The sequence below is a fragment of the Caretta caretta genome, chromosome 6, assembly GCF_965140235.1.
Source record: "Caretta caretta isolate rCarCar2 chromosome 6, rCarCar1.hap1, whole genome shotgun sequence".
NCBI lineage: Eukaryota > Metazoa > Chordata > Testudines > Cheloniidae > Caretta > Caretta caretta.
The window spans coordinates 5,636,796-5,661,991 of record NC_134211.1 but is presented as its reverse complement, the minus strand read 5'-3'; the positions used below and the strand labels follow the sequence as shown (position 1 = coordinate 5,661,991).

Here is a 25,196-nt window from a genome sequence, read left to right as displayed (position 1 = left end):
ATCATTATGGGTTTTTAAACATTTTTTTCTTGGAGTCTGGACCTTGACTATACCTTGACCAAGAAATTTGGACCTTGACAAAAATAGGCTATCCCTTCATTAAGGTATATATCACTTACTTTCTCCTCAGAGCACATTCTGTGGTCTCTGAGTGCCTGGCTGTCAATAACATATTTCTTGGTATGGTTGGGGTGGTTACTAGATCTATGAAGGTAGGTGTGGTGATCCATGGCTTTCTTGTATATGGTTGTCTCTAGGGTTCCATTGCTGAAGCTGATTGTGGTGTCCAGAAGTTGATGCTAGTGTGGGAAAGCTCCAGAGAGAGTTTAATGGATGGGTGGTGGTTGTTGAAGTTGTGGTGGAAGTCTGAGGGAGTTTAAGCTGTCTTCCCATAGGATGAAAATTTCTCAGGTATATCACTGGTTTCATGATGCCCTTCTCCAGAAATTCTTCTTCCGGATGACCCATAAAGAGGTTAGCATATTGGGGAGCCATCCTAGTACCCCTGGCTGTTCTCATGCTTTGGACAAAATGTTTATTGTTGAAGGTAAATCTATGACAGGCGAGGATGAACTGGATGAGTTTGGCTATGTGTTTGGGATGGATAATTGATGGTTGTCCATTGTCTTTTAAATATTTGGGGCAGGCAGCTATCCTGTCATTGTGAGGGATATTGGTGTATAGGAAAGTGACATCCATGGTGGCAAGGATGGTATTCTGAGGAAGGTTGGTAATACTGTGGAGTAGAGTAGGGCTCAAATGTACTTGAGCCATCCAGCTACTGTGAGAGCGGACTGTCTGGAAAGACTCTTGCCTAGGCTCACAGCCCATGCACGTTTCAATCTCTTTGGCTCATGAGTGTTTGCATGCAGTGTTCTAGAAAGCCAAAGGTTTCCTTTAATAGATGTTTTCAGTATTGCTTCCTCAAACGGGCAGTGAGTGCCACACACTGGCTGAAATAAATGCTGAGTGACTGAGATCAAGTAGGGGATGTTGAGCTCTGTGGTGCACAATCCCCTCCATTATAAGACTGCTGATTTTGCAAAATGCTGTGTTTTTGACGAGCTGTGTCTAGGGAACTCCTTGCTCAAATGACCCCGAAATTTGGGTCACTAACCCTATCCTTTTCCCCCATGAGACAACAAATTTCAAGACAGTCCAAGTAAGCATACAGATCTTACAGCACGAAGAAGGAATAACATTTAAGTAGAAAAGGCTTCTCAACCTAAACTAAAGCAGAGCTGGTGCTTCATTATAGAATCATAGGACTGGAAGTGACCTTGAGAGGTCATCAAGTCCAGTCCCCTGCCCTCAAGGCAGGACCAAGCACCATCTAGACCACCCCTGACAGGTGTTTGTCTAACCTACTCTTAAAAATCTCCAATGACGGAGATTCCACAACCTCCCTAGGCAATTTATTCCAGTGCTTAACCACCCTGACAGTTCGGACATTAGGAAAAATTTCCTATCAAAACTTCCCTTGCTGCAATTTAAGCCAATTGCTTCTTGTCCAATCATCAGAGGATAGGAAAATAATTTTTCTTCCTCCTTCTTATAACAACCTTTTAGGTACTTGAAAACTGTTATCATGTCCCTTCTCAGTCTTCCCTTTTCCAGACTAAACAAACCCAATTTTTTCAATCTTCCCTCATAGGTCATGCTTTCTAGATCTTTAATCATTGTTGTTGCTCTTCTCTGGACTTTTTCCAGTTTGTCCACATCTTTACTGAAATGTGGCACCCAGAACTGGACACAATACTCCAGCTGAGGCATAATCAACGTGGACTGGAGCAGAAGAATTACTTTAAATGTCTTGCTTACAACACTCCTGCTAATACATCCCAGAAAGATGTTTGGTTTTTTTGCAACAGTCTTACACTGTTAACTCATATTTAGCTTGTGGTCCACTCTGACCTCTTGATCCCTTTTTTTGCAGTAATCCTTCCCAGGCAGTCATTTTCCATTTTGTACATGTCCAACTGATTGTTCCTTCCTAAGTGGAATATTTTGCATTTGTTCTTATTGAATTTCGTCCTAGTTACCTCAGACCATTTCTCCAGTTTGTCCAGCTCTTTTTCAATTATAATCCTATCCTCCAAAGCACTTGCAACTCCTCCCACCTTGGTATCGTCTGCAAATTGTATAAGTGTACTCTCTATGCCATTATCTAAATCATTGATGACTATATTGAACAGAACTAGACCCAGAACTGATCCTTGCAGAAGCCCACTCGTTGTGCCCTTCCAGCATGACTGTGAGCCATTGATAACTACTCTGGGAATGGTTATCCAACCAGTTATGCACCAACCTTATAATAGCTCCATCTAGGTTGTATTTCCCTAGTTTTTTAATGAGAAGGTCATTTGAGACTGTATCAGATGCCTTACTAAAGTCTTGATATACCACATCTACCGCTTCCCCCCATCCACACGGCCGTCACCCTGTCAAAGAAAACTATCGGGTCAGTTTGATATGATTTGTTCTTTACAAATCCATGCTGACTATTACATATTGCCTTATTATCTTCTAGATGTTTGCAAATTGATTCCTTCATTATTTGCTCCATTATCTTCCCAGGTCCAGAAGTTAAGCTGACTGGTCTGTAATTCTCTGGGTTGTCCTTATTTCCCTTTTTATAGATAGGCACTATATGTGCCCTTTTCCAGTCTTCTGGAATATCACCCGTCTTCCATGACTTTTCAAAGACAATAGCTAATGGCTCAGATATCTCCTCAGTCAGCTCCTTGTGTATTCTAGGATGCACTTCATTGGGCTCTAGTGACTTGAAGACATCTCACTTGTCTAAGTAATTTTCACCTTGCTCTTTCCTGTTTTGAACCTACCCCATTTTCACTGGTGTTCACTATGTTAGGCGTCCAATCGCCACCAACCTTCTTGGTGAAAACCGAAACAAAGAAGTCATTAAGCACGTCTGCCATTTCCACATTTTCTGTTATTGCTTTTTTGTCTTCATTGAGTAATGGGCCTACTCTGTCCTTGGTCTTCCTCTTGCTTCTAATGTATTTGTAGAATGTTTTCTTGTTACCCTTTATGTCTCTAGCTTGTTTGATTTCCTTTTGTGCCTTGGCCTTTCTAATTTTGCCCCTACATACTTGTGTTGTTGGTTTGTATTCATCCTTTGTCATCTGACCTAGTTTCCACTTTTTGTAGGACTCTTTTTTTTTATTTTTAGATCATGGAAGATCTCCTGGTTAAGCCAGGGTGGTCTCTTGCCACTCTTCCTATCTTTCCTGTGCAGTGGAATAGTTTGCTCTTGTGACCTTAATAATGTCTTAAATGGATTAATCATTTATCAGGTCCAAATACCCTAACACTGCACTGGAGACATTACCGTACCAGGACTGGCCTGGAGGTGTCTTAGCATTAGCTCCCCATGTTGCAGTGTGGGTAAATTTGCTTTGTAAGTAATGACAGTACTCACAGCTCCCCAAAAGGACAGAGGAAGTAGCGTGAGTGAAGGGACTGATTTGGTCGCTGGGAGGTAAGCAAAGCCACAGTGCTGTTAGCTACACCTGTAAGAGACATGTCCCAGCAAAGAGATGGAGGAAGATATGAAGAAAATCAAAAATAAGTCTTCCCAGAAGGTGTAATCTGCACTGACTGCTGAAAGGGAAATAAAGGGTCAGATCCTCCGGATGAGCCATTGATGCCCAGCACAGCTCAGGGTGACGGGTGTAGGCTACCATCACAGCCACCTGATCCTCAGACTGCCAGGCACCAGTCTGATCCTGAGCAGCAGCTTAGAGCAGCCAAGGGATCATTCCAGCTTCTGGGATCACCACAGAGACAGGGTCCTGAGTCTATGCCCCCTCCTCCAGTAGCTGTGAGCTGGGATGTCATAGAGCTGGTTATACTGGAAGATTTTCTAGGAAATTCTCAGTTGGCCACTTAAGCCATTTTCAAGTGGACTCTGCACTGCGCTGAGGATAAGGATTGGGATCAAACAATGCAAACCAACCTAGTGGAGTTCAAAGTGGGCCAGAACTATGTTTTATTTGCATGGAAGTAATCCCATTGGCTTCATTTTTGTTATACCAATATAAGTAAGAGAAGAATTGAACCCAGGATGTATAAGTCATCTGTTACTTACTGGGTTCTGCTTTTCTTTAAATTAAAAACATCAGGCTGTCTATGGAATGAGTAAACTGTATATAAAGTCACCATTTTCTACTCTGAAATTTTGGTTTGTTTTAACTTCCTTCTGCAGAAAGAAGTAAAGCATTTCAAGATGTTCTGTCCAGATTAAACCTGGAGAAGCACAGAAGCATCAAGATCAGGCTGAGGGATGTTTTGGAGATCTGCCCAGAAAGCATCAAGAACAGGATTCCAGAGGCATTAGGTGATTTACCTTGGCATTTCCTGAGGAAGGTCATGGCTCTGAATGGGACGGCCAGAAATACAAGCATTGGGCACAAGGCTCCTGCAGAAGAAATGGATGATTATGAGGAGAAACTGCATACTGATGGCACTTTCTGTTTTAGTGACACTGAGATGAAAGTTTCTCTGCAATCTCTTGATGTTCTTTGTGCTGTTCTGCTTTGCTCAGTTTCCTACAGCAGGAGATCCTATCCAAAATGTCCAGTGCCAGTTTGCCCTCCCTCTGCTGCTACCCGCCCTCAACACCCCCAAGGGCACCCTACTACTGTGGGTCATGAGGGACATTGTGAGGAAGTGGAGGCCGCACTCCCTGGCACAGAGCAGAGGGTTCAGAGAGGAGAGCCTGGTGCTCACAGAAATGCCAACGATTTCTTTTCTGTGGATGGGGAGCTGCAGCTTCTCCAAGTCCCAACTCCTCAATGAGGTTCTCAGCCCCTCCCAGCAGCACCACAATTTCTTTATCCATCGGGACATGGAGTCTGGGAACTTCCTTCAGAAAATCACAGATGGGCTGGTTGAGATTTCCTGGTATTTCCCTGGGGGGACGGAAATTTCTGATCTTTTCCGAGAACCCATTGCAGTTACAAATCTGCATGGAGACATTGAGTCCCACTGGCTACAGTTTAGCTTTTTAACAGCGGTCTCCTCCGCAGTGTTCATAGTTACCAAGAGCATCGGTGAGAGAGAATACGAGATGATTTTTCAAATCATCTCTGAAAAAATCCAGCTCTAAATATTACTTCATCCTCAACTGCAAGAATAAGAAACCCAAAGAAACTCTGGGATTTCTTAATAAGCTGTCCCCAGTGTTGAAACTGAGCAAATCACTAGTACTGGTGAAAGATAGTACCATGAATAATGCAGGATTTGTGGAAAAAGGTGAAGTCCACCATAGGAACCATAGTGAATTCATCTCCGAAGACAGTGAGTTTGGAAGCCATGGCTGTGACGGCACGTGACCTATGAATCCAGGTGGATGAAGAGTGTCAGGCATGTCAGTGTGCGAGGAAATATACTGAAGAAATCACTGCAGAAATAAGAGATGGGGCAAAATACAAAAGGGAAATGCTGAGCCTGCAAGGAGACCCATGGAAAAACTTGGCTCAATTGGAAAAAGAGATGTGCCAAATGAAAAGGCAAGGGGACGTGGCCATTGAAGACTATAAATCTGCGCTGAAACAGAAATGGTTAGAGATACGTAGACAGCGGAATCAGTGTGACCGTACTAATGGTTTGACTAAGTTTATCAATGGAATAGTACAGTTGAATCCAGTGGAGAAACATTACTTTCTGAAATGGATGAAATTTAGCCTGGATAATATTGCTAGGGGGAATCTTTCTGAAATGCGGGCAGACTATAAAGAGAAATGTGAAACTCCAGGAGTGGACCGAAAACAGCTGGAGGAATTAGATAAATTAATATCTGATAGTTCCTTGGGGGTGGAGCATTTCATGCGTGAGTTGGGACAGTTCTATGACGCTGAATGCTCAATGGTTAAAGAAGGGAAAATGGAAGAAAGCCAAAGACCATTCTCCCATCTCCCATGCACAGCAGCTGACCTGATGCTGGAAGGGTTTCCTGTGGAGCTGATCGATGGAGATGCCTCCAACATCCCCATGAACTGGGTAGTAGATGTTCTAACTCATCTCCATATCAGACTAGGGGGTAGATCCAGAATGGTGGTTATAACAGTGTTGGGAGTGCAGAGCACTGGGAAATCGACTCTTCTCAACACCATGTTCGGCCTGCAGTTGATCAATGTAGCGATCGATGTACGCGAGGAGCGTTCATGACACTCATTAAAGTTACAGAAGCTGTTCAGGAGCTGCTTGGCTGTGATTTCATCCTGGTGATAGACACTGAAGGTCTGAAGGCCCCTGAACTAACAGCACTGGAAGACAGTTATCAACATGACAATGAGCTGGCCACCCTGGTGATTGGACTGAGTGACATCACCATCGTTAACATGACCATGGAGAATGCCACAGAAATGAAGGATGTTCTGCAAATTGTGGTCCATGCATTTCTCAGAATGGAGGAAATAGGACAACAGCCAAACTGCCAGTTTGTGCACCAGAATGTCAGTGATGTGTCTGCTCATGATCAAAACATGAGGGACAGGAAACACCTCCTGGAGCAGCTGAATGAAATGACCAAAGCTGCAGCAAGGATGGAAAAGCAAAGCAGGGAAATGGCATTTTCTGATATTATGGAGTATGACCCAGAAAAACACAATTGGTACATGCCTGGCTTGCGGCATGGAGTCCCTCCCATGGCTCCCGTAAACACTGGATACAGTGAGAGTGTGTGTGAGCTAAAGAAATACCTGTTTGAATTCATAGAGAACCGTTCACGGAAAAGAGCTGGAAAGGATATTCCTGATTTTATTGTATGGTTGAAGAACCTGTGGAAGTCAGTGAAACATGAGAACTTCATCTTTAGCTTTAGAAACAGCCTTGTAGCTGAAGCCTATAACCTGCTGTCTATGAAGTATTCTGAATGGGAATGGGGTTTCCGCAAGGAGATGTATCTCTGGATATCTGAAAAAGAAACTTTTATCCCGAATCAGCTGCCAGAGACACTAGAGGGTGATCTCTTTCACAGCTTAAAAATGGAAGCACAAGGGAAGCTACAGCAGGGAGAACAGAAGCTCTTGAATAACATAGAACAGTATTTTAAAAGTGAAGCTCCAAATTTGAACCTGATAGAAAAGTACAGAGAAGATTTCAAAAGGAGCGCAAATAGCCTCAAAAGAGAACTTGAAAATTATTCAACCAGTAACTGTAAGGAAGCAATTCGAATACGAAGAGGACAGCACAAGATAGACAATATCCAGTCTGAGTACAAGCAGAAAATTGAAGGGGAAGTTGACAGACTCTTGGCTGAATACCGAAACAGAGAAGATAAATTAGACCATGAGAAACTGAAAAAAGAATTTGAAACGATGTGGCGAGAAACCTTGTCAGAGTTAACGCTCTGTACTTTACAGAAACATCAGGTTGTTGAGGATATGGATCTCCAGCTGAGAAAGGATCTGAAGCACAGAGGGGGTGCTGTCAGACAGATACTACAACATGCAAAAAGCCTGCTGGATTATAGAATGAAGTCTTTCACAATGAAGAAGGAGTACTTAAACTTAAAATGGACCAGAGCAGTTGTAGAATACTTCTCACAGGAATGTTACTGTAAAACTGAAGAGTTTGCTCTATCTTTAATGACAGAATGCAAGAAATACATTGAAGAAAAAGTTAAATCCAAAACAGACTATGATGAAACCTATTGTGGAGAACTGCTGCATATGGTTAATGAGAGGTTAAAAGAGGAGGATATTGAGCAACTTCACACTTCTTCTTTGTTTGAAGTTGACCTGAAGCGTCACGTTTTGGGGGAAGCAGCTTGGGCATTTCAGAAGATGCATGAACATTTTATCAAAAAAAACGATCCTCAGCAACGTCTGGAGAAGCTGAAACCTCATTATTTCTCCATATTTACTGATCTCTATTTGGAAAAGAAGGAAAGCCAAACAAGGGCGAGGAATTTCTGTGATCAGTGTCTCAAACCTGCCCTGGTGGGTTATGTCAACAAAAGGCTCGGACTAGAAATAGTTGACAATTTTCTCAGCAGTGAACAGGCCCTTGAATACGCCAGCCAAAGCTTCTTTCAGTTCTTTTTGCTAAAGAAGCTGCTGGAAGAGATGAACTTTGACAATGATGTGAAATAGATAAGTAACTATGAAGAAAGAAAAGGAGTACTTGTGGCACCTTAGAGACTAACCAATTTATTAGAGCATAAGCTTTCGTGAGCTACAGCTCACTTCCTCAGATGCATGATATGGGGAAGTGAGCTGTAGCTCACGAAAGCTTATGCTCTAATAAATTGGTTAGTCTCTAAGGTGCCACAAGTACTCCTTTTCTTTTTGCGAATACAGACTAACACGGCTGTTACTCTGAAACCTGTAACTATGAAGAGTTTGTCAAATCCTGGATACAGAGATGTCTGATAGACCACTATGGAGGGAAGGCAAGTTTGAGAGATTTGGAGAAAGGGATTCTATCCAGAATAATAAATAAAATCAAGGGAGTTCTGAAAAACTCCATAAATAAAAACAATAACACAGTTTCTGCCTTTTTAGACAGCTTTTGCAAAGAGCTGCAGCAGGACCTGGCCATTTCCAGCAATAGCTTAGTTGAAGACAATTAGAATCCGTTGAAGACAATTAAACTGCTATATTTAAAGCATGACTGTCATTTACTCTCCCTATTGTGCATTAAGAAATTAGTATTCTTGTTTTAATGTAATCACACATAAGAAGCAACAGAAAACCATTTACAGTTAAACAAAATAAACTTGGGAACGGACTTTTTTGTGCTGGCTTATTTATTTTGAAATGTTGCCTTGGAACTTTTTGTTTTATTTAGCCCTGAGAGGAAGGGTAGTGGGTGAGGTCAGCAAACATTTCAGGAGATGTGATACTTCCAAAGAACAAACCCAAGATCCCAAGTGATGCAGGAACCCTTAACATTTAAATTAGCCCTTCTGAGAGGCCTGATGCTGATAAGAATGACTGACCTTATGAAAAACGGGCTTTGTTTTCTCACTTAAACAGTGAGAAAATTTCACAGAGCCCTGAGCTCTCACTGGGGGGGGATGGGGTGGAGACCCAATGGGGCACAAGTTAGTAACCGCTGTGGTGGGATAGGCAGGGCCAGCTCTGGAGTCAACAGAGCAACCCTCAGGTGAAGCAGTTAAACCCCAACCCAAAGACTGGATTTTCCACAGTTACAAGGGAAATTAGATAACTATACACACACACACACACACACAAACAGACTGAAATATGTAGGGTTAGAAATCCCCAGTAACAACACTGATGGCCCAAACTCTCTGCAGTGACCCCAAACCATGACACTCCCTCTCTGTGTCTCTTCTCGACAGTGGGGCTGTGAGTGTAGCTGGATTGGGCAGTGGCTCCGTCTACTGTCCCATGGGGGAATCTCTTCTCTTCATTGCCGCATGCCACGCAGTTGCCGTACTTTATCTGTCAGCCCAGCTGCTCAGTGGATTTGCCCATGTCACCCGGTTTCAGTTGTTCCTTTGCACATAGAATCATAGGACTGGAAGGGACCTTGAGAGATCATCAAATCCAGGGGTTCTCAACCTTTTCCTTGCTGAGGCCCCTATAAAAACATCCTATAAAAACAATAGGGCCCGGCAGGGGGGAAGCGTGGGCTCCAGGCCAAGGGGACACACTTGGGCATAGGCATAGTTTTACTTCTATTTTTTTGGGGGGGGCGGGGGGAGGAATGCCTGGCATGGTTCATCCCATCTCCACAGAGCAGGGTCCAGGGGGGATGTGCCATCTCCACCCACTGACTCACTCAGGAGGGCACCCAGCTTGTCTGTGCTCTGGGGCGATGCAACCAAAAATATAACTCAAAGTGGGGACTCAGTTCAAAAAGTTTGAAAACCGCTCAGGGTGCGGGCAGGGGGTTAGTTAGGGGCTGTGTGAAATGAGGGGAGTAGCTCAGGGTGCAGGGAGGGGATAGCTAAGGGCTGTGTATGGGCAGGGGGTAGCTCAGGGTGCAGGCAGGGGGTAGCTATGGGCTGTATGCAGGCAGGGCGGCTTCCAGTGCAATGCCCAGCTTCAGGGGCAAGGCAGTGGGACTCCCGGCTTCAGCCTCCCTGCTGCTCCTGGCTTGTGGGGGAGGGGAGGTTTGCCGGCTCGAGCACCGCGTTGCTCCTGGCTTGGAGGGGATGTGGGGACCCTGCCGGCTTCAGCCCCACCTAGCTTCTGGCTGCGCCACTCCCGGCTTGGGGGGGATGGGGAGGGCACCGCGGGCTTCAGCCCCGCGCCGCTCCTAACTAGAGCAGGGGGCACACTGGCTTCAGACCCGCACCACCCCTGGCTTAGGGGGAAGGAGGGGGGCAGGCTTCAGCACTGGGGCTCCAGGTTTCAGCCATGGGGCTCTGCGGCCCCCCTGAAAGGGCTCACTGACCCCCCGCTGAGAACCACTGATCTAATCCAGTCCCCTGCACTCATGGCATGACTAAGCATCATCTAGATCATCCCTGACAGGTGTTTGTCTAACCTACTCTTAAAAATCTCCACTGATGGAGATTCCAGAACCCCTCAGGCAATTTATTTCAGTGCTTAACCACCCTGACAGGAAGTTAGCCATTGATAGCTACTCTCTGGGAATGGTTTTCCACCAGTTTTGCACGCATCTTATAGTAGCTCCATCTAAGTTGTCTTTCCCTAGTTTGTTTATGAGAAGGTCAGGTGAGACTGCATCAAAAGCCTTACTACCGTCAACATATACCACATCTCCTGCTTCTCCCCATCCACAAGGCTCGTTACCCTGTCAAAGAAAGCTATCAGGTTGGTTTGACACGATTCGTTCTTGACAAATCCATGCTGACTATTACTTATCACCTGATTATCTTCCAGATGTTTGCAAATTTAGAGCTTAATTATTTGCTCCATTATCTTTCCAGGTACAGAAGTTAAGCTGACTGGTCTGTATTTCCCCAGGTTGTCCTTATTTCCCTTTTTATAGATGCCCATTTCCAGTCTTCTGGAATCTCTCCCATTTTCCATGACTTTTCAAAGATAATCACTAATGGCTCAGATGTCTCCTCAGTCAGCTTCTTGAGTATTCTAGGATGCATTTCATCAGGCCCTGGTGACCTGAAGACATCTAATTGGTCTAAATAATTTTTTACTTGTTCTTTTCCTATTTTATCCTCAGATCCCACCTCATTTTCACTGGCATTCAGTATGCTAGATGTCCAATTACCACTAACCCTCTTCTTGAACACTGAAACAAAGAAGTCATTAAGCACCTCTGCCATTTCCACATTTTCTGTTATTGTTTTTTTCCCTCTTCATTGAGTAATGGGCCTACCCTGTCCTTGATCTTCCTCTTGCTTCTAACGTATTTGTAGAATGTTTTCTTGTCACCCTTTATGTCTCTAGCTATGATCTGTTTTGTTCCTTGGCCTTTCTCGTTTTGTCCCTACATACTTGTGTTATTTATGTTCATCCTTTGTCGTAATTTGACCTAGTTTCCACTTTACGTACAACAATTTTTTGATTTTTAGATCATTGAGGATCTCCTGGTTAAGCCAGCATGGTCTCTGGCTATACTTCCTATCTTTCCCATGCAGTGGAATAGTTTGCTTTTAGGCCTTGTAGTGGGGCAACTGCCCCACTCCAGTAAAACAGGGGTTAAAAGCATCCCTAGAGAGGGCTGTGGCTGGGCTAGGCTGATTCGGGAAGCAGCCACAGCTGTGGCCAGCTCAGTCAGGGTCCAGCTGGCCCTTATAAGAGGGCTTGGGGCCAGAAGTGAGAGGAGTATCACTCTAGCCCTGGAGGGAGAAGGGCTAGCTGCCTGGGAGCAATGTACCTGAAGTGGAGCAGTGCTGGGAAAGGGCAAAGGGAGCTGGGGAGCAGCAGCCTGGTAAATCCCCAGGCTAAGGCCTCGTTGAAGGCCTAAGAAAGGTACTGGGGAGGCAGAGGGGCAGCCTGGGGATAGGCAAAGGCAGCAGATCCTACCCCCTTGCCAATGATGAGTGGCCATTACAGACTGCAGTCTGCTCCAGTGAGCAGCGGCTAGATGATGACTGGCAGTAGCCACTGAGGCAAGGTGGGTTTAGAGGGTTGGGGGTTCCCCTGGGATGGGAGACCCAGAGTGTAGGGGTACAGCTAGGGGGCAGCACCCCAAGGTAAAGGGGCACCGAGGTCCAGGAGGGATATGGGGGCCCTAAGGCAGGCAAGACACCAGCCTGCAGAGGGGGCTCCCAGTGCTGAAGAGCTGACTTCCAAGATGACCAGCAGGAGGCGCTATGCCGGTGAGCCTTCGCCTTGCTACAGGCAAGTAATAATGTCTCTGAAAAACTGCCAACTCTTGAACTGTTTTTCCCTTTAGACTTGCTACCCAGGGATCTTACCTACCAACTCCCTGAATTTTCTTAAGTCAGCCTTCTTGAAAGGCAGCACCTTGCACAGACGCATTGAATGTTGCCTGACATTATCAAGCTCTTTCTGAAATTCCTCACAATCCACCCAAACAAAAGAATTCGGTGTCCCGGGCAAGTTTTCCTATCTCAAGTTTTTAGACCATTATTCCAAGTCAATAATAAACACACAGAACGCGACCAATCCTAGTGTTGCCACTCAGGGCCTCCCACTCTCCAGGTGATCATTAATTCCCACCTCTCCCCATCCAATTCTTACACCTCACATATGGGCTCTGTCTCTCCGCTGCTCCCAGCACTGGGCCCTTCTCCCCTCCTGCTGCTGCACTGAGGCTCTCCGGCCTCCCTCCTTTGGTGGCTCAGGTCTCCCTTCCCACAGCTCGGCCTGGGGGCAATGGGGCAACAGGTCTCCTGGGGCAGGGACGCTGCAGGGGCTTGGGTGACCAGATGTCCCAATATTCAGGGCTTTTTCTTGTATAGGTGCCTATTACCCCACACACACTCTGTCCCGATTTTTCAAACTTGCTATTTGGGCACCCTAGCAGCCCCTGGGAGTTCCCCACCCCAGGGCAGAGGGGCCCAGCTGGGCTAATTGGGGGGGGCAGGGGGAAGCAGCAGTAGTTCCTGTAATCTGACCTTTCCCACACCCTCCCCCCACAAATCTCCCCATGGGTCTTCTACTAACCCCCCCCAAATCCTCTCTGCTCCCCTGAATCCGCCTCCTGACACCCTGCCTCGCCCTGCACCTCCTGCCCTTCAGTCACCCCCAAAAAGCCTTTTCCCCCTCATGCCCCCTGAACTGCCACCTGCCGCCTCCTGCTTCCATCTCCTTCGCTTGCCCTTTGGACGGCACCCGCCCCATTCTGCTCCCTGCCCTGAAGCAAACAACCCCCCGCCCTTTGGCTTGATAACACCCCTCCCCTGCTCCAACCTCTGTGCCCCCAGCCCCAAACCGCATGGGGCTGGGAGGAGGAGAAAGTCCTTGCCTGCTAATAAAGCCAGTTTGTGCCCCATAGCCCTGCCTTGGGGAGGGAGGGGATCAGCCTGAACTTCTCCCCCTCCCCAACACTGACCCCTGTAAACTGCCCCTGAACTTCCCCCCCCTCAACAATCCCCTCAACTCTGCCCCCCAAATCTACCCCATGCCTGGACTCTGCCCCTCCCCCATCCTGGCCCCCTCCTCAGTCCCCCTAATGAGCCCTGTATGAACCCCCAACCCCCTCTGTTCCCCTGAACCCATCTCCTGACCCCTGCAGCCCCTCCTGCACCTCAGCCCCCCTGAACTGCCCCCTCCCTTCCCTAGTGACCCCCAGCTCCACAGGGTGACTCTGCTGTGTCGGTTTAACTGTCACCCCAGGACATGCCAAGCTCCCCTCCCCCCTTACAGCCACCTGGGCCCTCATTAGCCTCAGGGGTGGGAGCTAATTTGCACAGAGGATAATGGAGCAGCCAATCAGGGGCTGGCCTGGGTGCCGGGGGGGGCTATAAAGGGCTCCTCAGGGCTTGCAGACCCCTGGGCAGGGCTGTGGCTGTGCTGGGAGCCTGGGCTGCAGGGTCAGGGAGGGGTCTGGGCCCAGCCCCAGAGCCGGCAGGGGAAGCGGGAGGCTCTGGTGCTGCGCAGGGTGGGGCAAGAGCTGGGTACAAGAGGCCCCAGTCACTGCAGCTCCCCCTCTGTGGGGCTCCAGGGGAGAGGTCTGGAGCATTTGTCACACGCTTGGGATCCCCCCTGTAAAGGAGGACAAACTGGGCTTCATTCATACCCCAGTCTCAGTCATAATGCTGGGGTAACAGCGGGGGCCCTTTCATAAAACACCTCATTATTTTTAGCTTTTCGTTTCATGGGTTGCAAGCCTCCCACATTCTCATCCAGTGAAAGAGAGCCGTCCCCTCCTGCTGGCATCGACCCCCATCCTTCTGACTGAATCCAATGCACCACTGCAGACTAGGGACCGAATGGCTAGGCAGCAGTTCTACGGAAAAGGGCCAAGGGGTTACAGTGTACGAGAAGCTGGATATGAGTCAACAGTGTGCCCTTGTTGCCAAGAAGGCCAATGGCATTTTGGGATGTATAAGTAGGGGCATAGCGAGCAGATCGAGGGACATGATCGTTCCCCTCTGTTCGACATTGGTGAGGCCTCATCGGGAGTACTGTGTCCAGTTTTGGGCCCCACACTACAAGAAGGATGTGGAAAAATTGGAGAGTCCAGCGAAGGGCAACAAAAATGATTAGGGGTCTGGAACACATGAGTTATGAGGAGAAGCTGAGGGATCTGGGATTGTTTAGTCTACAGAAGAGAAGAATGAGGGGGGATTTGATAGCTGCTTTCAACTACCTGAAAGGTGGATCCAAGGAGGATGGATCTAGACTATTCTCAGTGATAGCAGATGACAGGACAAGCAGTAATGGTCTCAAGTTGCAGTGGGGGAGGTTTAGGTTGGATATTAGGAAAAACTTTTTTCACTCGGAGGGTGGTGAAACACTGGAATGCGTTCCCTTTGGAGGTGGTGGAATCTCCTTCCTTAGAAGTTTTTAAGGTCAGGCTTGACAAAGCCCTGGCTGGGATGATTTAATTGGGGATTGGTCCTGCTCTGGGCAGGGGGTTGGACTAGATGACCTCCAGAGGTTCCTTTCAACTCTGATATTCTATGATTCTCTTGCAGTGATTTCCCATAAACCCTGGGAAAAGCTGTTTGTCCACTCTGCCCAAAATCCCTTCCTCTCCATATCCTGTTCCTGACTCATTTACTAAATTTAAATTGATTTACATGTCTGACAGCCTGAGATCTTGCTGTATATCAAGCAGAGCAGGCACTTTGTTGGGATCTCTAGATGCTGACAGAGCACAGAATAAAGACACATGGCTCAAACCCTGAACTCCTTACTCAGGATTTCAAATGGCAGTTGCCTCAGTAAGTTTTAGTGGGGGCTTGGCTACATTTTCAGGATTCCAAGCTCGAGGACACTAACCCATTCTAGTGCACTAAAACCAGAGTGTAGTCGTAGGGGCACAAGTGGCTAGGTGTAAACACCCATCCATGATGCTAGCCACATCCTCTGGCAGCTAGTCCCTCCTGCCACTCACACTGCTGCAGCAATGTTATTTTTAGTGCCCAACCTGGATCAGAGCTAGTGTGTGTATCTCTACCTGAGCTGGGAATCAGACCCCCAGCTTGAAGTGTAGACGTACCCTAAGTAAAACTGTGTAAGTAGCTTAGGCTCTAGTCAATAATGACTTATTTAATGAAGGTGGGATATTGGTACCCTTCCCAGGATAGAGTCCCCCATCCTGTAAGTATGGCTTACATTCTTCATCAGCAAGGAGATGTGGAGAACTTTAACAGAACTGTGAAAGATAGACATGGGAAAAGGATACTTTACAAGTACGATGGCTTTGCTAATGAGGGCACAACAACTCCCATCAGCCCTCTCCCTACTGTACATCCCTTTACCCTGCCCAGGAACCTAAGTATTTAATCAGTTCCTGATGGGCTTATTCATTGATTCCAAGGCCAGAAGGGACAATTGTGATTGTCTAGTCTAGTCTGACCTTCTGTATAACACAGGCCAGAGAACTGCCCCATAATTCATAGAACAGATTTTTTTTTTAATGGCCAAACTTGAATTAAAAATGATCAGTGATAGAGAATCCACCATGACCCTTGGTAAATTGTTCCAGTGGCTAATTACCCTCACTGTCAAAAATGTACAGCTTATTCCCAGTCTGAATTTGTGTAGCTTCAACTTCCATCCATTGGAGCGAGTTATACCATCTCTGCTAGAGAAAATATTTGTTCCCCATTTAGATACTTATAGACTGTAATCAAGTCACCCCTTCACCTTCTCTTTGTTAAGCTAAATCACTCTAAGGCATGTTTCAGAGTAGCAGCCGTGTTAGTCTATATTTGCAAAAAGAAAAGGAGTACTTGTGGCACCTTAGAGATTAACCAATTTATTTGAGCATAAGCTTTCGTGAGCTCCTTCAGGATAGGTTGTAGATCCTTGATAATGCGTTGGAGAGGTTTTAGTTGGGGGCTGAAGGTGACGGCTAGTGGCGTTCTGTTATTTTCTTTGTTAGGCCTGTCCTGTAGTAGGTGACTTCTGGGTACTCTTCTGGCTTGTCAATCTGTTTCTTCACTATCAAGCATTCTTACAACTACAATACCCACCTGCTGAACTAGCCGTCACCTTCAGCCCCCAACTAAAACCTCTCCAACGCATCAGCAAGGATCTACAACCTATCCTGAGGGACAACCCATCACTCTCACAAATCTTGGGAGACAGGCCAGTCCTTGCCTACAGACAGCCTCCCAACCTGAAGCGAATGCTCACCAGCAACCACATACCACACAACAGAACCACTAACCCGGGAACCTATCCTTGCAACAAAGCCCGTTGCCAACTGTGTCCACCTATCTATTCAGGGGACACCATCACAGGGCCTAATAACATCAGCCACACTATAAGAGGCTCGTTCACCTGCACATCTACCAATGTGATATATGCCATCATGTGCCAGCAATGGCCCTTTGTCCTGTACATTGGTCAAACTGGACAGTCTCTACGTAAAAGAATAAATGGACACAAATCAGATGTCAAGAATTATAACATTCATAAACCAGTCGGAGAACACTTCAATCTCTGTGGTCACGCAATCACAGACATGAAGGTCGCTATCTTAACTGTCCAAAACTGGAAGATCGGAAATTCATGAAAAAACTCGTACAGATACAGACAGACATCATCTTCCTTTCCAAATGCAGACAGATGGACATCATACCAAAAGGACTGAAGGTAAAAAATCCATTACAATCTACATACCACACAGACTATGCTGACAGCTTGTGCCACACGCTCTCAAAGAAACTGCGGAAGCACCTGATCAACATCGTCTACAGCAAACAGGGAAAGATTAAGAATGAGCTCTCAGAACTGGATACTCTCATAAAAAAACAACGCTCCACACAAACTTCCTCGTGGCTGGAATTTACAAAAACTAGACAAGCCATTTACAACACACACTTTGCTTCTCTACAAAAGAAAAAAGACACTAAACTATCTAAACTACTACATGCCACAAGGGGCCACAGCAATGGTTTCCTTAACCCACCCAGCAATATTGTTAATCTATCCAATTATACTCTTAGCCCAGCAGAAGAATCTGTCCTATCTCGGGGCCTCTCCTTCTGCCCCTCCACCCCCACGAACATGATACAGTTCTGCGGTGACCTAGAATCCTATTTTCAATGTCTCCGACTCAAGGAATATATCCAACACACCTCTGAACAACATACTAATCCACAGAGACCTTCCTACCAACACTACAAAAAGAAGGATTCTAGGTGGACTCCTCCTGAAGGTCGAAACAACATACTGGACTTCTACATAGAGTGCTTCCGCTGACATGCATGGGCTGAAATTGTTGAAAAGCAGCATCACTTGCCCCATAACCTCAGCTGTGCAGAACACAATGCCATCCACAGCCTCAGAAACAACTCTGACAGCATAGTCAAAAAGGCTGACAAAGGAGGTGCTGTTGTCACCATGAATAGGTCAGAATATGAACAAGAGGCTGCCCGGCAGCCCTCTAACACCACTTTCTACGAGCCATTATCCTCTGATCCCACTGAGAGTTACCAAAAGAAACTACACCATTTGCTCAAGAAACTCCCTGAAAAAGCACAAGAACAAATCCGCACAGACACACCCCTGGAACCCCGACCAGGGCTATTCTATTTGCTACCCAAGATCCATAAACCTGGAAATCCTGGATGCCCCATCATCTGAGGCATTGGCACCCTGACAGCAGGATTGTCTGGCTATGTAGACTCCCTCCTCAGGCCCTACGCTACCAGCACTCCCAGCTATCTTCGAGACACCACTGACTTCCTGAGTAAACTACAATCCATCGGTGATCTTGCTGAAAGCACCATCCTGGCCAATATGGATGTAGAAGCCCTCTACACCAACATTCCACACAAAGATGGACTACAAGCCGTCAGGAACATTATCCCCAATAATGTCATGGCCAACCTGGTGGCTGAACTTTGTGACTTTGTCCTCACCCATAACTATTTCACATTTGGGGACAATGTATACCTTCAGATCAGCGGCACTGCTATGGGTACCCGCATGGCCCCTCAGTATGCAAACATTTTTATGGCTGACTTAGAACAACGCTTCCTCAGCTCTCGTCCCCTATTGCCCCTACTCTACTTGCGCTCTATTGATGACATCTTCATCATCTGGACCCATGGAAAAGTAGCCCTTGAGGAATTCCACCATGATTTCAACAATTTCCATCCCACCATCAACCTCAGCCTGGACCAGTCCACACAAGAGATCCACTTCCTGGACACTACGGTGCTAATAAGCGATGGTCACATAAACACCACCCTATACCGGAAACCTACTGACCGCTCCTACCTACATGCCTCCAGCTTTCACCCAGACCATACCACACGATCCATTGTCTATAGCCAAGCTCTACGATACAACTGCATTTGCTCCAAACCCTCAGACAGGGACAAACACCTACAAGATCTCTATCAAGCATTCTTACAACTACAGTACCCACCTGCTGAAGCGAAGAAACAAATTGACAGAGACAGAAGAGTACCCAGAATTCACCTACTACAGGACAGGCCCAATGAGGAAAATAACAGAACGCCACTAGCCATCATCTTCAGCCCCCAACTAAAACCTCTCCAACGCATCAGCAAGGATCTACAACCTATCCTGAGGGACGACCTATCACTCTCACAAATCTTGGGAGACAGGCCAGTCCTTGCCTACAGACAGCCCCCCACCTTGAGGCAAATACTCACCAGCAACCACACACCACACCACAGAACCACTAACCCAGGAACCTATCCTTGCAACAAAGCCCGTTGCCAATTGTGTCCACATATCTATTCAGGGGACACCATCATAGGGCCTAATCACATCAGCCACACTATCAGAGGCTCGTTTATCTGCACATCGACCAATGTGATATGTGCCATCATGTGCCAGCAATGCCCCTCTGCCATGTATATTGGCCAAACTGGACAGTCTCTATGTAAAAGAATAAATGGACACAAATCAGATGTCAAGAATTATAACATTCAAAAACTGGTTGGAGAACACTTCAATCTCTCTGGTCACTCGATTACAGACCTAAAAGTGGCAAGTCTTCAACAGAACTAAGCTGGAATATAAGCTGGCCCACCAGGGTTCCCCACCCTCCGCTGCTGGTAACAGTTCCCGCCACTTGGTAGCTGGGTGGGACACGGGGGTGGGGAAATGCTCCCAGCACTGGCAGCTACTCCCCTGGTCAGGGTGGGTTTTTTTGCAGCACTGGGAAAGCTCTTTCCCAGCGCTGGTGCTGCGACTACACAGCCACGTTAAAGCGTTGCCACGCTTGGTGGTGAAGACATCCCCTAAGTCCAGACAAGGGTGAGGGCACAGTGCCCCTCTTGCTTTGCCTTCATTCAGATGGGAGGCAGTAATTTAGGGCAGGCATCTAACAGCAGAAAATTAACAGAACCCCACGATGGCTCAGCTGTGCTGGCTGACACGTTCCGTGTGAGAGAGCAGAGAACCACATCTCCATCCATTCCCCTCCCACCTTCAGCAATGGACACACAGTCCTTTCCTCCAGCTCTCGACGCAGCTCCAGGGATTTATGCCTCTTCTTCCTGCCCCTTGTCAAATTGAGAGAGAGGAAACTTGTCCCTGAAGCGCTTTCCAGAGCTCAGGTGCCAGTTCTGCTCTCCGAGAGCTTCTCCTGCAGCTTGCGGGCAGGGATGTCCTGCTCTGAGGAACCAGTGCTGATGGGACACCTCCCCAGCTGCAAAGGGAGGTTACTGGGGGGGCAAGGAGAGGCCCTTCTGGCCTATGCTATGGAAGGACTGGGGGAGCAGGAATATCTGGGAGGAACATGGGAGAGAAGGAATGGTGGGGGCAGCTATAACCTCTGTAAATGCCCCCCCCCATTAATGTCATGCATCCTTAGTCAGGAGTTCTCTCCCTGATGATTGGCCCATGGTACAAGAGATCCTTAGTTCAATCACTGGGGATCCCCGTCACTGATGATCTTTGTGAAAGGCAAAGGAGGCCTTTGCAGCTGAGCTAGGATCTGTGCTCTTTCTCCCTCCCCACCTACGACTGCAGTTTCTTCTTCTCTCCACCTCCTACAAGGAGGTCAAATATATCCCGTCCATTGATAGCCACCTTTGAAGTTCAGGTGTGGACAAAGCACCCTTTCAGTTAGGCTAAATATGGGAGCAATTAAATACCCTATGGTTTAGTGGGAGCAAAAACAACAGAACCCACCACCCAAGGCATGGACCAGCATGGCAAGGCCTGAGTAGTAGGTGAGACAAGCAGGCTGAGGAGAACCCTAGGACTGATTGCAAAAATGCAGGGGCTGGGGAATGGATTTATGTTGCAGATAACTATCGAAAGGAATAAGGAAGCCAGCAGAAACCCAGAGAAGCCTTGGTAATGTGGCTGTGGAGGAAGCCAAGAAAAAGCCCTTTGTTAGGGCACAGGACTGGCTACAAGCAAGTTTGCATTTCTACTGTGTTCAGGGAAACAGAGCTGTGTGCACCTTCTTCTTAAGTAAACAAGATTGTACCAAGAAATATGGGACATTTATAATCAATTTCTCCTCTTAATGGAAACAACCTGGAGAGGCCCCAAATACTGCTAAGCACTTGGACCGAGAGGCAACCCTATAAAGAAATACAGTACACACAAAAAAATGCCTTTAGATTGAACTGCAACACAAAACCTTAACTCTGAATTCATACTTCCCCCACACAAAAAGAATAGATAATGTATCTTCACGTTTCTAGAAAGCTCATGTTAATGTTGCTGATGTCACAGTTAAAGTTTGTGTTACAGTTGGAGGTAGTGGGCAGTAGCCTGTGGAATCGCCAGGTCCATCAATAGGAGTGATTAACACAATCTGTGGGTTTTAAGGCTTGATAGAGAAGCCTCCGAGTCTAAGGCCAGCCATGCTCTCTGGTTTATTTGGGCAGATCCTCTCAAGCCTGCTTGTGACACCCGTCACCCACAGGGCCACAGACCCCCCCAGTTGAGAACCACTGTGGTAGAATAGATCCCTGTCAGCCGAAAGAGCTGAGGCTTTGTCTTCACTGCAGAGTTAACTTGAGTTTTCTACACTCAATTACTGGGCTTGAATCAGCCTCTCTCACATGAGAAGAGCCACACTGTGAATAAACAAAGGTCCTGCTGTGTCCAGACTGGCACTGCACTCACTCAGGTGGGGCACTGAGACTTTTAGGAGCTCATCCCAAGGCTCTTTGCACAGCAGTGAGCTGAGCCACTGTATGGATTCTTCCCCAGTGGATGGTGGGAGAACTTGTCTGTCCTTTCTTGGGACACAGGGGGGAGAGTGGGAAGGCATTGGAGAATTAGAAGCACTCAAGTGCAGCTAGCTTGCATCCATACTACAGAAAGATCATGTCAGCTGGTGAGTTGTGCTAACTTAGGCTTTAGCCTGTGCCCCGAGGGGCCAGCTCACTTGAGTTATAAGCAGCACATCTTTAGGGTTTTTCTGTGTGGACAGGAGTCGAGTTAGCGCAATGCATAAGGTGTAGCTCGAGTTAACTCGGCATCTCCTTTTGAATCTGAGCAATATTATCTGCAGAATACAATGAAAATACTTCACTCTCACAAGCCCCATTCACACCTGGCAGTGCCAATCTCTTCTAAGCATGTTCACTGCCACTACAGAACAAAGGGCGATAAGAGGACATTGTCTTGGGGAAGGTCTGTCTCCTCCGGCTCTCTGGTTTGTTGAAAGTCTAATTCCAACTCGGGATTTATGCCACCTTTCTCCCACAGCTTTGGGGCTCGCAGAGTCTGTGATTCCTGATTTAATACCTCCATCAAGATAAACAGAAGAGAAATAAGTTATTTAATGACTAATTCTCTTCAATCACATCCTGTTTTGTATGTGTTTGTTTTATTCAATACACTGCACCTGCCGGCAGGGCCGGCCCACAACATTTTGGCACCTCAGGCATTAGGGTGACCAGATGTCCCAACTTTATAGGGCCAGTGCCGACTTTTGGGTCTTTTTCTTATATGGGTTCCTATTACCCCCCACCCCCTGTCCTGATTTTTCACATTTGCCGTCTGGTCACCCTATCAGGCAGGGAGCTCAAATGACACCCCCATGCCCCCTTGCTTGGGCCAAAACTTTGAAAGGTCTCAATTCTGCCTTCTTTCTGTTCTACTCCGCCCATGGTACTGCTCTGCTACCTACCCCAATAAAGGAGAACTAACAACTTTAAATGCCTTGTTCAAAAATTGTCAGTACACTTTATTATGCAGACAAGAAAAGTTACATTTGCTGTTCAGGCATTTGAAAGTTAACACTGGCATTTTGATGTTTGAATAATCAAAGTGGTGCTTCCGTGCCTTCTTGGTTGCAGAGATTTGAACTGCTTCTGCTTCCTGAAGGTCCACAGTCTGGGCCAACTCATACTCTATTGAGATGGTTGCAAGGCCGACTAGCCTCTCCTGGGTCATTGTGGAGCATAGATGTGTTTTTACTAATTTCAGCTTGGAGAAGCTGTGTTCTCCACTGGCAGCTGTTACAGGAAGTGTTAGAAGTATGCACAGAGCAACAAAATAATTTGGAAAGATGGTGGTCATCTTATTTGTGCACGCATATTCCAGAACAGCCTTTGGAGTTGATCCTGTTGAATGTATCTGAAAAGGGCTTTCAGTTCATCACCTATATCACTTGCATCAATATCGCACATGTCATCATGTGTCAACAGGGTCTCTAGTGCCCTGCATTGCTGGTTTAGGTCTTCTTCAGGTACAGTGAGGAGTTTGGGAACATCCTACAACATCCCAAATATGCTGCTCTGATCCTTGAGCTGCATGAAACATTCTGCAACTGATTGTATTGCACAGTCTAGCACCCGGTTAAAGAATTCAGCTTTGAATTGTTGTTTGGGGTCTCTTATGAGATTATCCCATGCCTCATATACAAAATGTCGTCTTCTTTGGTGACTCTTGTATTCTTGAATGGGTGGGGAAATAGCTTCAGTGTGAAGCTGCTCTACCCATTTCTGCGCACTCTTCAGAACGTTTTGAAATCCCTCATCTGGCCGGAAGGAGTGTAGGTGGCTGCAGCGGCAGAGGAGCCAGCCAACAGAGCTGGAGACAGGGGAGGTTGAGGGGGAGTTCTGCTGGAGGAGAAGGACTGAGGTGAGAAGGCAAAGGCAGACACAGAGGCAGCAGTGGTGGTGACCCAAGCGGTGGGGGACACAATGAAAAACTCATGTTTTCTTCCACTGGTGCCCTCTTTAATGTTTTTAATGAAGTAAATACTCATGGGAACTGTGAGCTCATGGGAGACTTTAACTTCCCAGATATAGACTGGAGGACAAGTGCTAGTAATAATAATAGGGCTCAGATTTTAATAGATGCGATAGCTGATGAATTCCTTCATCAAGTAGTTGCTGAACCAACAACTGGGGATGTCATTTTAGATTTGGTTTTGGTAAGTTGTGAGAACCTCCTAGAAGAAATGGTTGTAGGGGACACCCTTGGTTCCAGTGATCATGAGCTAATTCACCTTAACCTGAAGGAAAGGATAACAAAAAATAGATCTGTGAGTAGGGTTTTTGATTTCAAAAGGGCTAACTTTAAAAAAATGAAGGACATTAGTTAGCGAAGTGGATTGGACTGAAGAACTTATGGATCTAAAGGCAGAGGAGGCCTGGGATTCCTGCAAGTCAAAGTTGCAGAAGCTGTCAGAAGCCTGCATCCCAAGAAAGGGGAAAAAATTCATAGGCAGGACTTGTAGACCAAGCTGGATAAGCAAGCATCTCAGAGAGGTGATTAGGACAAAGCAGAAAGTATACAGGGTGTGGAAGATGGGAGGGATCAGCAAGGAAAGCTACCTTATTGAGGTTAGAACATGTCGGGATAAAGTGAGAGAGGCTAAAAGCCATGTAGAGTTGGAGCTTGCAAAGGGAATTAAAACAAATAGTAAAAGGTTCTATAGCCATATAAATAAGAAGAAAACAAAGAAAGAAGAAGTGGGACAGTTAAACACTGAGGACTGAATGGAAGTTAAGGATAATCATAGAATCATAGAATATCTAGGCATGGCCCAATATCTAAACAAGTACTTTGCCTTTGTCTTTAATGAGGCTAATGAGGATCTTAGGGTAATGGTAGCATGACAAATGGGAATGAGGCTATGGAGGTAGAGATTACCATATCCGAGATAGAAGCCAAACTTGTACAGCTGAATGGGACTAAATGGGGGCCCAGATAATCTTCATCCAAGAATATTAAAGGAATTGGCACATGAACTTGCAAGCCCATTGGCAAGAATGTTTAATGAATTTGTAAAAGCAGGGGTTGTACCACATGACTGGAGAATTGCTAACATAGTTCCTATTTTTAAGAAAGGAAAACAAGTGATCCGGGTAACTACAGGCCTCTTAGTTTGACATCTGTAGTATAGAAAAAATTTTGAAGGAGAAAGTAGTTAAGGACATTGAGGTCAATGGTAAATGGGACAAAATACAACATGGTTTAACAAAAGTTAGATCGTGCCAGACCAACCTGATCTCCTTCCTTGAGACAGTAACAGATTTTTTACACAAAGGAAACACAGTGGATCTAATTTAGCTAGATTTCAGTAAGGCATTTGTTACGGTGCCACATGGGGAATTATTAGTTCAAGAATACAAATTATTACAGAGGGTCCTACTGAAAGGTGAACTGTCAGGCTGGAGGGAGGTTACCAGTGGAGTTCCTCAGGGATCGGTTTTGGGGCCA

At 46.4% G+C, this 25,196-nt stretch overlaps 1 pseudogene; it reads left to right on the top strand.

The window, feature by feature from the left end:
* Window positions 1-531: 531 nt before the first annotated feature.
* LOC142072409 (up-regulator of cell proliferation-like) lies at window positions 532-8,148 on the top strand (annotated as a pseudogene).
* Window positions 8,149-25,196: the final 17,048 nt, after the last annotated feature.